Genomic DNA, 13,198 nt, shown 5'->3' on the forward strand with positions numbered 1-13,198 from the left:
GCATTATAATCATTCCGTGTGTCATGCACTGTCTCCTCTTAGGATTTCAGTGCTCATATTCATTTGTATTTTTGGAAGTCTGGCTTTCCAAATGAGACACTTTACTGTGAACAGCTGGGTGGATTTAGCTGGTTTTGTTTAGTTTTATAATAAAGACCAGATTAAAAATACCTGTAGTGGGGTGTATATTCCATAAACTGGGGCAATGATTAGTTAAGGAAATTTGACTGAAGTGGCTGTACCCTTTAGTGGATTCTCTTCTGTGTTTTACACTATATTATTGCTTCTACTGTTTTGAATTTTCCATTGAAAAATAAAGAAAATGTGAATATTTTATTTTAGATATTTTGTTCAAATGCTCTGGGTTTTTAACTCAGTGTTTTGCTTTTGTTTTTGTGTAAAAGTGCCTATTGATGTGATACTCTGAACATAATAAACTCCTTGTTCTTTGTCTTAAAAAGCAAATCCCTTTTTGGTCCCTTTTAATCTCTCGTAATCTCACATCTTTCTTCCCAAATAGATGGAAGTGTTTTTAATCTGTGATGTTTCCCTAGCCACAGTATTTGATATTAAAGTTTGATTCAGTAGGTCTTCCCAATGTGTCAGAGCCAGTGTGCCTCCATTTAGCTTGCACACTTGTTTTGTTAATTCTTCTTGTTAGAATGTATTTGCTTTTCCCCAAGTTTAAGCTTAGCAAGCAAGTATGTGAGATTACCTGGGGAAACAAAATGCAAATGTGCCGAAGTTTTTGACAAATAACCATACATCAAAGGAGGTAAAGCCCCTCCTTCCCCCCCCCCCCCAAATCTTTATGAAAGCTTGCAGATTGATATCTCTGAAAAAATTAGGACAGCTATAAGGTGAACACTTCTGTATAGTTCTCACAACACGCATAAACAACAAAACTGAGTGTTCAGATGTCTGAGAACTTCAGTAGATTGTCACAGAATGGGAAATGATTTTCTGCACTGTCATAATTCAGAGTATACCTGTACCTTCTGTCTTGATGGCACTGCTATAATAGAGTCATTTTTATTATTTTTTGCTTGGCCAAAATTAATAATAGAATCTCTAAACCACACTCAGCCATACCAGGAGCCAAGAGCACCGTGTCAGGAATGAGTTCAGCCTGTTGTGTCCGTGGGTCTGTTGGCCTTGCACTCTGAAGGATGTTCAGAGAGGTTTTCCCAGGAGCTACCTACAGTCCAGTTCTCTACTCTTACAACAAAACAGTGGGAAAGAAATAAAATGCCCTCCACGTTCAGAACCCGGCAGGTCAGTGTGTTTTGTTTTGGTGTTGTTTTTAACTGTTTCAAAATAAGCCAACCAGTCAGTCTAATGCTTTCACCTCTGAACACTTTGCTACTTCCTGAGGAAACTTCTTTTCAAGTCAGACTTTATGAAAAACAACCTTCAGGTGGAGGGGACAGTTGTTTTTGTGATGCACAGCATTGCCAAAATTGCAAGTTTTTGGATGGCAGAAATTACATTTTCTTCTCTCTTTATTTTTAATCTTTGTTTCAGTCACCCTGGAATTAATAGAAAATTGGAAATATTAACAGGCTGGAACAAGCTGGGTGAGACCAGTACATGTTTCACTCCTTGCCTGTGGTATTTTTATTCTTCAGTTTCCTTCGATTCTTCAGCAGATACCGATGGAGGCGTCAAATGTTTCTACAACAAGGGATATCCACTAGGTAATACTCAAGAAATTTCTCTTCACAGATACCTGGTCTTATTTATCTTGATTGATTACACGTTGTGCTCTAGTGTCAAAGAAAAACTATTCTGAAGAGATATTTAATATTACTAAACTATGTATTATATCATCAACTTTAACTTGTGATTTGAAGCAAAAAATAAATTCAGTTAGAGCAGTAATTAATCAATTTATAATTCACGTCTGAACTACATTATGACTGACGTTTAATCTGTTTGGTTTTGGATTTGTGGGTTTGTTTTTTTTTAAAATAGCTAATCCCATAAAATAGAGTTACTTATGGACATTTCTGCTTATACAGTTGTTTATCTCTTTTATTAATTTCCAAGAGTCAAGACTTTACTGACCGAAGAAAGAACAGACTTAAAAGAATAGTGATTTTTTTCCAGCAGAGGCCTAATTTTTTTGTTAATCCACATCTCTAGGTAGCTATAAGTAGCTTCCATTTAGAAACATATATATGTTCAGAGTGAAAAGCAACAGCCCAGTTTTACAGAGGTAACATGTAGTTTCTGGCCTTCTTTAGACGTGGATACTATGAGGCAACTCCTGCTGAGATCTCTCAGATGAGTGACACTGTAAAAGCAGAGCCTGTTGGATCTAATGGAGTGAAATTTATCTGTTGGATTTAGTAGCACTGATAGAAGCAGTCATTTCTAAATATAAAACCTTCATGAGTGCTTAAAAAAACCCTGATGGCTATACATTTTGTTTTCCATGCCTGTGTTGACTTGATTTCATAACCTTTTAATTTTCCATAGCCGTTATGATAAGTGCCCCATGCGGTGCTGCAGGTGAGGGCAGAGTGGCTGGAAAGCTGCCCAGTGGAAAAGGACCTGGAGGTGCTGGTTGACAGTGGCAGAACATGAGCCAGCAGTGTGCCCTGTGATATCCTGGCTTGTATAAAAAGTAGAGTTGCCCGCAGGACCAGTGCAGGGATTGTCTCCCTGTACTCGGCACTGGTGAGGCCACACCTCGAGTCCTGTGTCCAGTTCTCTACAAGAAAGGCACTGAGGTGCTGGAGCAGCCCAAAGAAGAGCAACAGAGCTGGGGGAGGATCCAGAAGGTAAGCCCTGTGAGGAGGCACTGAGGGAGCTGGGGGGACTCAGTCTGGAGGAAATGAGGCTCAGGAGTGACCTTCTTGCTCTCTAGAACTGCCTGAAAGGAGGCTGTAGCCAGATGGGGGTCAGCATCTTCTCCCAAGTAACAAGCAATAGGACAACAGGAATTGGCCTCAAGCTGGGCCAAAGGAGGTTGGACATCAGGAAGAATTTCTTCACTGAAAAAGTGGTTAAGCATTGGAACAGGCTGCCCAGGGAAGTGGTGAGTCACTGTCCCTGAAGGTGTTCAAGAAGCAATTAGACGTGGCACTTTGTGCTATGGTGAATTGATGTGGGGGTGTTTGGTCAAAGGTTGGACCTGATGACCTTCAATGTCTTTTCCAACCTAAATGATTCTATGATTCTATTCCCTGTATCATATTGAATTTTCCTGACAAATGTTTTCTGGTATTTTAATTTTTAGCTGGATGTCTCAGAACTCCAGGCAGGCCAGGAGTCTACATGGGGCACATTAGACAAGTATAGGCAGAGTTTTTGGTCTTTCATAGATGAGAGTCTAAAGAACTAGACAGAGCAGATAAATAAAACCAACAGATGGAAGGAAGTGTAGGAAGAGAACAAGCAGCAGAAATAGCCGCATATTTTGACATAATCAGATTGCATTCACTGTTCTTGACATATCACTATCTATGACTACAACAGTACTAGATGTTCAGTGTAGGTAGTTCACATCTTTTCAGCCACTAAAACAAGGCTCACATGACATCTTTTGCTGTGTAATATCCTTCAGGAGCCCCTGGTGGTCCAGTGGTAAAGGCGCCGCGCTATCACCGCGGAGACCCGGGTTCGATTCCCGGTCAGGGCCACTCCCGGGCAGGTGGGGCTCGTTAGCCCTTAAAGGCAACCCACCTACGTCCTAAGGACCTCGCTGCCACCGTCCAAGCTCGCTTGGCCCCGGCAGATGAACCTTAGGATTAAAGGGTGGGCTCAGTTCCGCGCACACTGTGTCTCACCTAAAAAATCCAATGCGCAGGCTGGAAGGTGGAAAGACCTTCCCCAGATCTTCGCTCGCGAAGACTGACCATTAATTAAAAATATCCTTCAGTTTTATATTTTAAAATATTGCTTTGTCCTCGGTGCTGACACAAATTGCAGACTTAAAAAAGTAATGATTGTAGAATTTTTTATCACTAGCTTTTGATTTACCTGAAGAATGTCAGCTTGTGTTCAAGGAAGGGAGAGTGACTGTCTGTTTTCAGCTGAATTTGCAGTTCTGCCTCCAGAGTAGTATGATACTCTCACAGGATACTGGACTGATGCCAAAGTTAAAGGTTTCTGAAATAAAAATCAGAAAAATAAAAAGAAGACCTGAACCACAGGCAATAATTTATTATTGAATGCATGATTATTTAAGATGACCAGAGATCTGTGCATTTTGTCTGAGAAGTAGAAACACAATGGAGTAGCAGCTATTTTAATGTGGAGCCAATGTACTGTAACAACATACAATGAACTTAGGAGGTGATTGCATCCAAGAAATTCTTCTGGAAAATAGAATGCTGTTCTAACGGAAGAAAGTCTGTTTATAAGCAAGGCATGCATATATATAGAGGTTATGTTTTACTTATATATAGTTTATATTATTGAATATTTAATTAGGCACAGTAATGTCAAAGAAAACTGGCATTAGACTTGCTCTGAAAGTGTCTTTTTTTTCTCTCTCTTGACTGAAGAGGGAGATCTCTTTCCCTGAGTAGGAGCATCCACCTTAGGCTAGATGTCTACATTCTAGGTGTCAGAAGATTGGAAGAAAGAACCAGTCACTTAAACTTTATAGTTAAAATGTAAGGATATCAGGAACTATCTTCAACTGAACTCATAAATTGAGTTGAAGTTTAATGAAGCAAAAGGTGCCAAATCTTTAGGAATGCTGTGATGGCTTTATCTGTATTCTTGACCTAAAGCAAAATCTGCGTAAGTAGTCCAATGAGTTCTGGTCTATTAGGCTTGCCTGTGAAACCATGAAGAATATAAACCTTCATGGTTTATATTAGGAAGCAGATATTCCTCTTTATAAGTTCTTACTTTCAAGAGCAGTTTTTGTTGGGTTGGTTGGGCTTGCAGCTTTTGAAAAGGCACATAAGATTCCAAGGATATTGGTCTTCTGCTCTCCTGGTTACAAGCCTTGCCTATGGAGTCAAAAGGATTTTCTAGGCTTAGTTCTTCATATATTTTTATGCCATGTCCCTTTGGAACTTGTCTATAACCCATCACCCTTGTACCCTGTTTATAAAAATCCTTACATTTCTTCCCATAAGTTTTCATATGTGTCCATGTCTCACATATATAAAGGAAATTAATTGACCTTCTTGGTCTGAATCTTTGCCTTAGTTTCCCTTCTAAGCTGTTATGAATAATTGTTCTTTCTTGGTGTTTAAAGTAACCTGCTGATAGTTTTGGTTGTTAATTGATTATTAACCTGTTTATTATATCTCTTATATAATACATCTTGCATAATATCTCTTCATCCTGTCAACAGCTGCACTCTTGGTCTGAAGTCATACATTGCTCCTTACTTTTCTGGAGCCTGCAGAGTATTCTCAGACTCCTAAAGCAGAGAGCTCATCAGCAAGAATTGCTCAATCTGCTTGATTCACCCTGTTCTGAAAATAATATAATAAAGGCATTACTTTTTCCACTGTCATGTTAAAGAGTATCAAGGATAGGGAATTTCTTCTCATTATTTTCGTACTGGTATTAAATGAGACAAATTTTTACTTTCTCACACACCAATTTTTATAAACAAGCAGTTGTGCTGTCTTAATACATAATAATGATTCTTTAATATTCTACCATGATATAAGGACTATTTCAGAAGTTATTAATTTTGTGGGGGTGGTTTTTTTGTTTTGGGGATTTTGTTTGGTTTTGTTTGTTTGGTTTGGATTGGTTTTTCCCCCCTCTGGAAAAGCATTACATTGTGACATTTTCCTTGATCACCATGAATTTAAAACTATTTTTTTCAACACTGGACTAATATTTCTCTCTGTTTTTCCTGCATTCTCTGTTTATTCAGTTAGAATTTTAAAAGCTGCTCTGAAGAGAGGATGCCTCTGTAGATTTATATTAATTGGACCTGATTTCTGAGGTGTAGGGTGCCAGAAATAATTTGTAATTTTTTTACCTATTACTTCTCATTATTACTACATATTATTTCTCATTATTATTGCTTTTAATAATTCAGTGGAAACACTGTCAACAGTGGATGCTTTTATTATTTCTAATCATTCTAGCATCTCATTGGAGCTGCATTTCCTGTAGATAATTAATTGGAAAACAACTATTTGTTCTTGCCCTGTAGAAATTTCAGTACTGAAGAACTCATTAAAGTACTAGATTGAGCATGTAGGGATGTATTTTTTGAAACTAAATTCCCTCCCCAGTCTTCCATTCAGTCAGTGTAATTTCTTCATATATTTGTACCTTATATAATTCTTTACAATGTTTTTCCTTCTGTTATAGTTCATTTTTTTTTTCAAAAAATAATGAAAATTCTGGATTACTATGGGATTTTTTTGATACCTGTGTATGCTTGTGAATTTTTGATCAGAGGCTGTATTTTACACAAGCCATTTCCCCTTGTCCTGTCACTACATGTCTTTGCAAAAAGTCCTTCTTCCATCTTTCTTGTAGGTTGCCTTCAGCAACTGGAAGGCCACAATTAGGTCACCCTGAAGCTTCTCTTCTCCAGGCTGAACAATCCCAATTCTCTCAGCCCTTCCTCCAACCCTCTAATCATAAGCAGTCTCAATTCCTAGAGTGGTGGAGAGAGTAGATTTCTCCATAATCTTTCCTGTGTTGTTTTATCTGTGAAAGAGGAAAATATATACCTGTCTTAAGGTAGGAGAGAAAAACCCCAGCATGTCCCACCTGTCAACTTCATGCAGTTTCTTGAAAGTTCTTTTGTAAAACACTGAGTGCATGCCAGTTTTTGTGCTTACAATATCAGGATTGTAATAAAGAACTGAGATGATTTGTAATTTCAGTGATTGCAGAAGCTCAAATACTTTTAATTAGGACCCAGACAAAAATGTGGCAATTCAATTCGAAATATTGCCAGAGAAGTTAAAATCAGGATGGGGAAGTAAAGCCTCATTTCTGCAGTTGTTTCTTCACACAGAGAACCTTGTGCCTGTGCTGAGATTCATGGAGGTCATGGAGATTCAATGTGTATTGAGCAGCAACAGTCTCGAGCTCTAGAGACTTCTTTGATTCAGATGTTCACAGTAAAATTATGTATGTGTGCATTTCATGTTCCTTTATTAGAAAACTAAACACAAAGCCATTTCTTCCTAATTCAGATTCAAATCAAGCAATGCAAACTCAGTTGAATGAATTTTCCATATAATTAGCTTTATCTATGAGACTGTAGTGTAACACAACGTTTTGTTATACTTAACACTAAAATGTATCTACTTAATACACAGGAGTAGTTATGTGCTTTCAAAATGAATAGAGATAACCTAATTTTTCAGAAATCACGCTGTATTAGTTCTGTTTTGTTCACGATGGCAAATGGTAATGTTAATTAAAATGCATCAATGTCAAATAATATTTCTGTTAAATTTAATGGGAATAATTTCCTCAGATGCATCTGTAACTGAGAGGTATGCAAGTGAACAGCTCTGATTTCCAAACTCTTTGCCTTTCTGAAAGGGATGTAAACTTCACCAGGAGGTTCTGAGCTTTATTCAGGTTACTGGGACTAAGCCAGAGAGTAACATCCAGCTCAGGCATCTTGGAGAGGTGCAGGCTTGGAACATTGTCTGTATGTAGGGAACACCATGACTGACTAGAGGTGCCACTTTCTAACTGGTTAGAACTGGATACATCCATGTGCTGCTGAGTGATGGTTGGTGCCTTCAGTGGGACAATCTGCAAGCTTCAAACGAGACACAAACCTGCTGTACCACGGAAAACAAGACTAATTTAACAGCTAAACATGCACAGCTCTGGGTTGCTCTTTTCTAGGTAAGATAAATATATACATGAGATACATTGTTCCTCTTAAACCTTACCAGTGACTTTTTACCACCAGTAAATTATTTGAGGCTCACGTTTTTCACCTTTGCCTGTGGAAGTGGGGTTGGAACAAGATGATCTTTGAGGTTCCTTCCAACCCAAACCGTTTGATGGTTCTGTGATTTGCTTTAGTCCTGATACGCTACATAAAAACCTGTCTTGTCCATCTCTATCCTTTCTTGCTGCAGGAGTGTTGAGACTGATGGACCCACTCCCTGCATGTGTTTGGCTTTGCTAGAAGCTTCCTGCTTTTTCAGACACGTTTTTCCCCTAGATGTTGTCTCTTTATATTGTTGTTGTTATTTTGTTGTAATATATTTTCTGTGGCATCATCCCATATGGATTTCTACAGCAGGACACTTGGTTTGAGTCAAATCATACGTGAGCATGCAGTGGGCTTCTGATTTTCTTGAGCAGCTCGAAGATGATTATGCTAAACAATAAAATCATTAGGTTGTGAGTAATTTCAATTTTCTGCAGTGGTTAGAGATAGTAGTTATTTTAATCAGTGAAGTGTAAGAAGCATTTGACTGAATTGACCTAAAAATACATTTAAATATCTTCTACAAGGATATAGGGACATGCCTCAAGATTTCCTTTTGAGTGGTCATATTTTTCATCAATATTTCAGTCATTTTTCTAGACAAGAAAATAAAAAATTCATAGATTATTGAAGTGCTCAGCATGCAAAATGGTAAGAAAAATATAAGAGATGGACAATTAAAAAAGTATTTACACTAGATAAGAGGAGTAGGTTGCTTAAAGTGAATGAACTATTTACCATGAGGGCACTGAACACTTGCTTTTGTGTAGTGGTAAATGCAGTTACAATACTGTTTGTGTAGCAATGAAAGAATTTAATCTTAGGAGTCATATATGTATTTGAAACAAAGAATATCGACTGTGTTACCAAGCCCTCAGAATTCTACTGCAAAAATGACAAGAGTCAAAATATGCCAAAAATAAATACCAGTCCTGCTGCACTTTGGCACTGGATCCTGAGCAGAAGAATGGTATGGTGAGTAGAGCACAAGCTTAGGACTTAGGATGTTTGAGGTTAAACTGTTTTTGATGATAGCCAGGAGTCAAAAATGCTTTTCTAACTGGCCTGATGAAAGGACAGATAGTGAGAAGGCAAATCTGAGAAAGAATGTGTCTGAAAATCTGATTTCTTATTCCCAGCAGTTATCAATTAGTATAAGAAAAGATGCTGCCTCTCCTTCTGTCTCTTGCCTAGCTGTGTAGGTGTCCTAATTAGCAAAAAAATTGAACACCACCTTTTTCGGTGAACTTGTCATAAAAAAAAGAAATATTGCTTGCCCAAAGATAGTTCGCAGTGCCAGCAACATGAATCATGTTGAAAAAAGAATGGTAAGTCAGCACATTGTCTCTTTCCACAGTGATGATTTCATGCTGATGCATTGGCAATAGTGTAACAAAGACATCAATTATTGGAGCACATTATAAGGTTACAAGGTGGATCAGAAATAAAAAACACCTATGACCTTGTTTCTCTTCTGTGATGGGGAAGAAAAGGCTGGCTCTTCAGGATTTTATGAGAATTGATCATAAAATCAGGCTGCTCACAGACTCAGGTTGGAGAGACCTCAGGATGCCTCTGCCTCCAAACTGCTTAATAGTTTGAACATGGAGTTCACATTGTGTTGCTTAGGGCTTTCTTCAATCAGGTCTTGAGGACCTTCAAGAATGGAGGATGGGCCCCTCTTCCAGGGCATGACTGTCTTCTTGCCTTAGCTAATCCCTTCTACCTGGAGTCTCTGCTCTAGGTAGATTTCACATCTTTTAGATTTCACTGATCCCTCCAGCTCTACAAAATCATAGAATGGTTTGGGTTGGAAGGAACCTTTAAAGATCCTCTAGTCCAACCCCCCTGATCAGCAGGTTCACCTACAGCAGGGCTGCACAGGGTTGTGTCCATGCAGATTTTTAATATCTCCGGAGAAGGAGACTCTACAACCTCTCTGTGCAGCCTGTTCCAGTCTTCTGTCACCTTCAAAGGAATGAAGATTTTCCTCATAGTCAGATGTTTCAGACTGTGTTTCAGTCTAGGCACTTGAAGAAAAGAAACTGGCCCCATCCTCTTGAGACCTGCCCTTCAGATGTTCATATATACTGATGAGATCTCCTCTCTGTTGTCCCTTCTCCAGGCTAAACACGCCCTGCTTTCTCAGCCATTCTTTGTAAGAGAGATACTCCAGGCCTCTACTCATCCTTATAGCCCATCACTGGACCCTCTCCAGCAGTTTCTTGTTTTCTTGAACTGGGAAGCCCAGAACTGGACACAGCACTCCAGATGTGGCCGCACCAGGGCAGAGTAGAGGGGCAGGATCACCTCCCTCAGCCTGCTGGTGATGCTTTTCCTAAGGCCCTCCAGGACAACCATTGACCTTCTTGGCCACAAGGACACAGATCTGCCTCATGGACAGCTTTTCCAGCTGGTAGGATTGGGATGGATTGAAGTTCCCTTCCCCCCAGCAGGTTTAGTTTAAAGCCCAGTTCACCAGCTTGGCAAGTCTATGACCAAAGATGCTGTGCCCAGGCTTCTCAAAGTGAGTCTGATGGTGCAAGTAGCCCAATCCCTGGCTGTGACCTGATATGAGCCCCCATGAGCAGCACTCCTCTCTCAGAAGAGAGTTGGTTACTACTATCACCCACTGCCTTTGCTTAGTTGCCCTGGTTGTTATCCTGGGAGCAGATCAGGCTGCCTTACTCAACTCCAGCATCCCTCCTGATGTGATGGGTCTTTCCCCTCAATCTGAAGAGTGGTGAAGTGGTTCTGCAAGGGCACCTCAGGCTTTGGGGGAAGTGTGTTCCTCCTGTCATTGCAAGCTTTCATTCCTTTACATTATTGCAGATTCCCTTCTATGTGTTCTGGCAGGAGGGGGATGGAGTTTGGCTGGCTGCAGGCTGTGGGTCCATCACAAACTGCAGTTGGAACCTTGAGGTCTTTCACCATCTTGGTCTCTCTCCTTTGGACACTCTCTAATAGCTCTATATCCTTCTTACACTGAGGCACCCAAAACTGCACACAGGAGTTGAGGTGAGGCTGCCCCAGGTCAGAGCAGAGAGGGACAATCCCCTCCCTCGACTGGCTGGCGATGCTGTGCCTGATGCCCCCCAGGACACAGCTGGCCCTCCTGGCTACCAGGGCACTGCTGACTCATATTCAACTTGCTGTCAACTCAAAGCCCCAGGTCTCTTTTTGCAGGGCTGCTCTCCAGCCTCCTGCCTCCCAGTTTTTATGCATAACCAGGATTACAACCTCCCAGGTGCACAATCCAGCACTTGCTCTTGTTAAATTTCATATGGTTGGCTCTTGTGGCATGAGCTCTTCTGTGTTTGGCTACCCTTATGTGCAGTCTCCAACTGAGCTTGGAAAGGTTGATTAACCTCTTCCAGTGTGCTCAGTCCCTCTGGTACTGAGTTAATAAGAGAAATAAGTATAAGAAATGGACCCAAGTTGCAATGATTCAAATTCTGGTGTGAATTGGTGGGTTGGGATGTTGGGTACGTGAGGGCTTGAGAGATGGTGCAAACCTGTTGTGGAGAAGGCGTGCAGGAGGCATGTTATACTGGGTTTATAGATGTGAATGTTGGCTAAAGCCAGGCTCTGGAAATCCAGTTCACAGTTTGTTAGTATGAGGTATTATTCCAACACAAGAGCCATCCTGTAGGCATAAGAAAGCACTAGAGTTTTTCAGGTCCTATGAAAGCCAGGGACACTCCAGTTTGCCCAGCAGCTTCTGTCAGCTTGACAGAAACAATTGGACAACTTCAGCTTTTGAAATCTGTCCCTGGTGTTCCATGCATCCCCAGAGATATATCCAGAAGAAGCAATTGCCAACTACTCTATTTTGTTTTGCTTCCTTTGTTTTCCTTTTTTCTTTTTTTTTAATTCCAGAGAAAAGTTAATTTACATGCCAGTGTACTGTCATATAAAATGACCGAAACTAAGTGCAACTACTATTGGGGAAAAAATAATCCAGCCATAACTCTGCTCTTGAGCAAAACAAGAGGGACTTTTCTCACCTGCATGTTGAAATTTAAAGCGTCCCCAGAAGCCACCTTATCCTGAAGTAGAGAGTACTACCTGAGAAATGGAGAGTGAAATGGGATGATCCTCCCTGGGGATACCAAAGCCAGAGAAATGAGCTTGCAATCCTCGGAGAAGGAGTACAGGCAGTGCTATGTCTTCTGGTCTTCCATTAGAGAGGCTGGATATTAAGGCATTAACGTTTCTGCAAACAGAACATTAAGGCAGAGTAAAATTCCAGCATATATAGCTGTGAGGAGCTGGCCTTCAGTCAAGCTCTGCCTTGTGTCGAGGTTTTGCTCTACCCTGGTGTTACCTTTCTGCACTTCAGCCTCCTGAGTGCAGCCTTCACCTTCCTTGTCAGCCTCTAGGTCAGAGGGGTCAGCGTGAAGACCAGCAGGCTTGTCTTTGCCCACTGGGAAATGGGAGCTGGGATACACCTAAATAAGGAGTGTCCTGAAGAACAAGGTGACCACAGTTACGTGGGAGGTGCATGTGCTTTCAGCCAGCCAACAGCAGGGTTGATCTGCAGGGAGGCAGAGAGGATGTAGGTTTAGGAGATGAGGACAGCGCTGCTGCTCAGGGTGCTGAGCAGGAAGGGTGGGCTCAAAAGCACAGCTTGTGCCTAAAAGCACAGTTTGTGGGTGTGCCTAAACATGCATGGAATGTCACTGCAGGGGTACCACAGAAGTGGTAGATCGAAGTGGTGGGATGCCCCCCCAGCACCTCATTCCCCTGAATAAAGGACTTCTCAGGAGCACAGAACAAGGGAGTCCCATGCCCTGGGCCAGACCAGCAGTCCCTGTGGTGGCAGAGTGCCAGCCAGGGTTTGATTTCACATGGAGGGGCATCTGGTACACCCAGGAACACATTTTTACAAAGCAAACAAGCCGCATGAGGTCACAAAATAATTATTGGGGATCTCAGTCAGATTGTTTTAATATAAGGGTCTCAATTGCAAATGAAGAAGAACAGCCAGAGTAGCTCTTAAAGCAAAGAGATATGGTAAATTAAAGCAAAGAGGCTGGGTAAGTGGAAAACACTCCAACAGCATCAGCAAGAGACATATCCAGGAGCTGCTCTGCCATACTCGTGCCAGCAGAGAGCAGTGGCAGAATGGTGAAGCGTCCTGCCTGGATGCACAGATGTACCAGCACATCTCATTCAATGTGCTGGCTGATTCAGCACAGATGTTTGCACATCTTTTATTGTGCATGGAGGTCTGTGGAAAGGTCCTGGCTTTTCAGCTCCTTTTGGTGTATCGTTCCGCTGTAGGTCAAA

General features: G+C 41.0%; 1 long non-coding RNA gene across 1 annotated transcript; it reads left to right on the top strand.

The window, feature by feature from the left end:
- The first annotated feature begins 959 nt into the window (after positions 1-959).
- On the top strand, positions 960-2,766 carry LOC126650516 (uncharacterized). The gene is made up of 3 exons (XR_007631442.1): positions 960-1,275; positions 1,525-1,697; positions 2,482-2,766. It is a non-coding gene; the product is annotated as an uncharacterized LOC126650516 (long non-coding RNA).
- The last annotated feature ends 10,432 nt before the right edge of the window (positions 2,767-13,198 follow it).

This window comes from Myiozetetes cayanensis, unplaced genomic scaffold (assembly GCF_022539395.1).
Source record: "Myiozetetes cayanensis isolate MyiCay16 unplaced genomic scaffold, myiCay2020 scf6-25, whole genome shotgun sequence".
Lineage (NCBI taxonomy): Eukaryota > Metazoa > Chordata > Aves > Passeriformes > Tyrannidae > Myiozetetes > Myiozetetes cayanensis.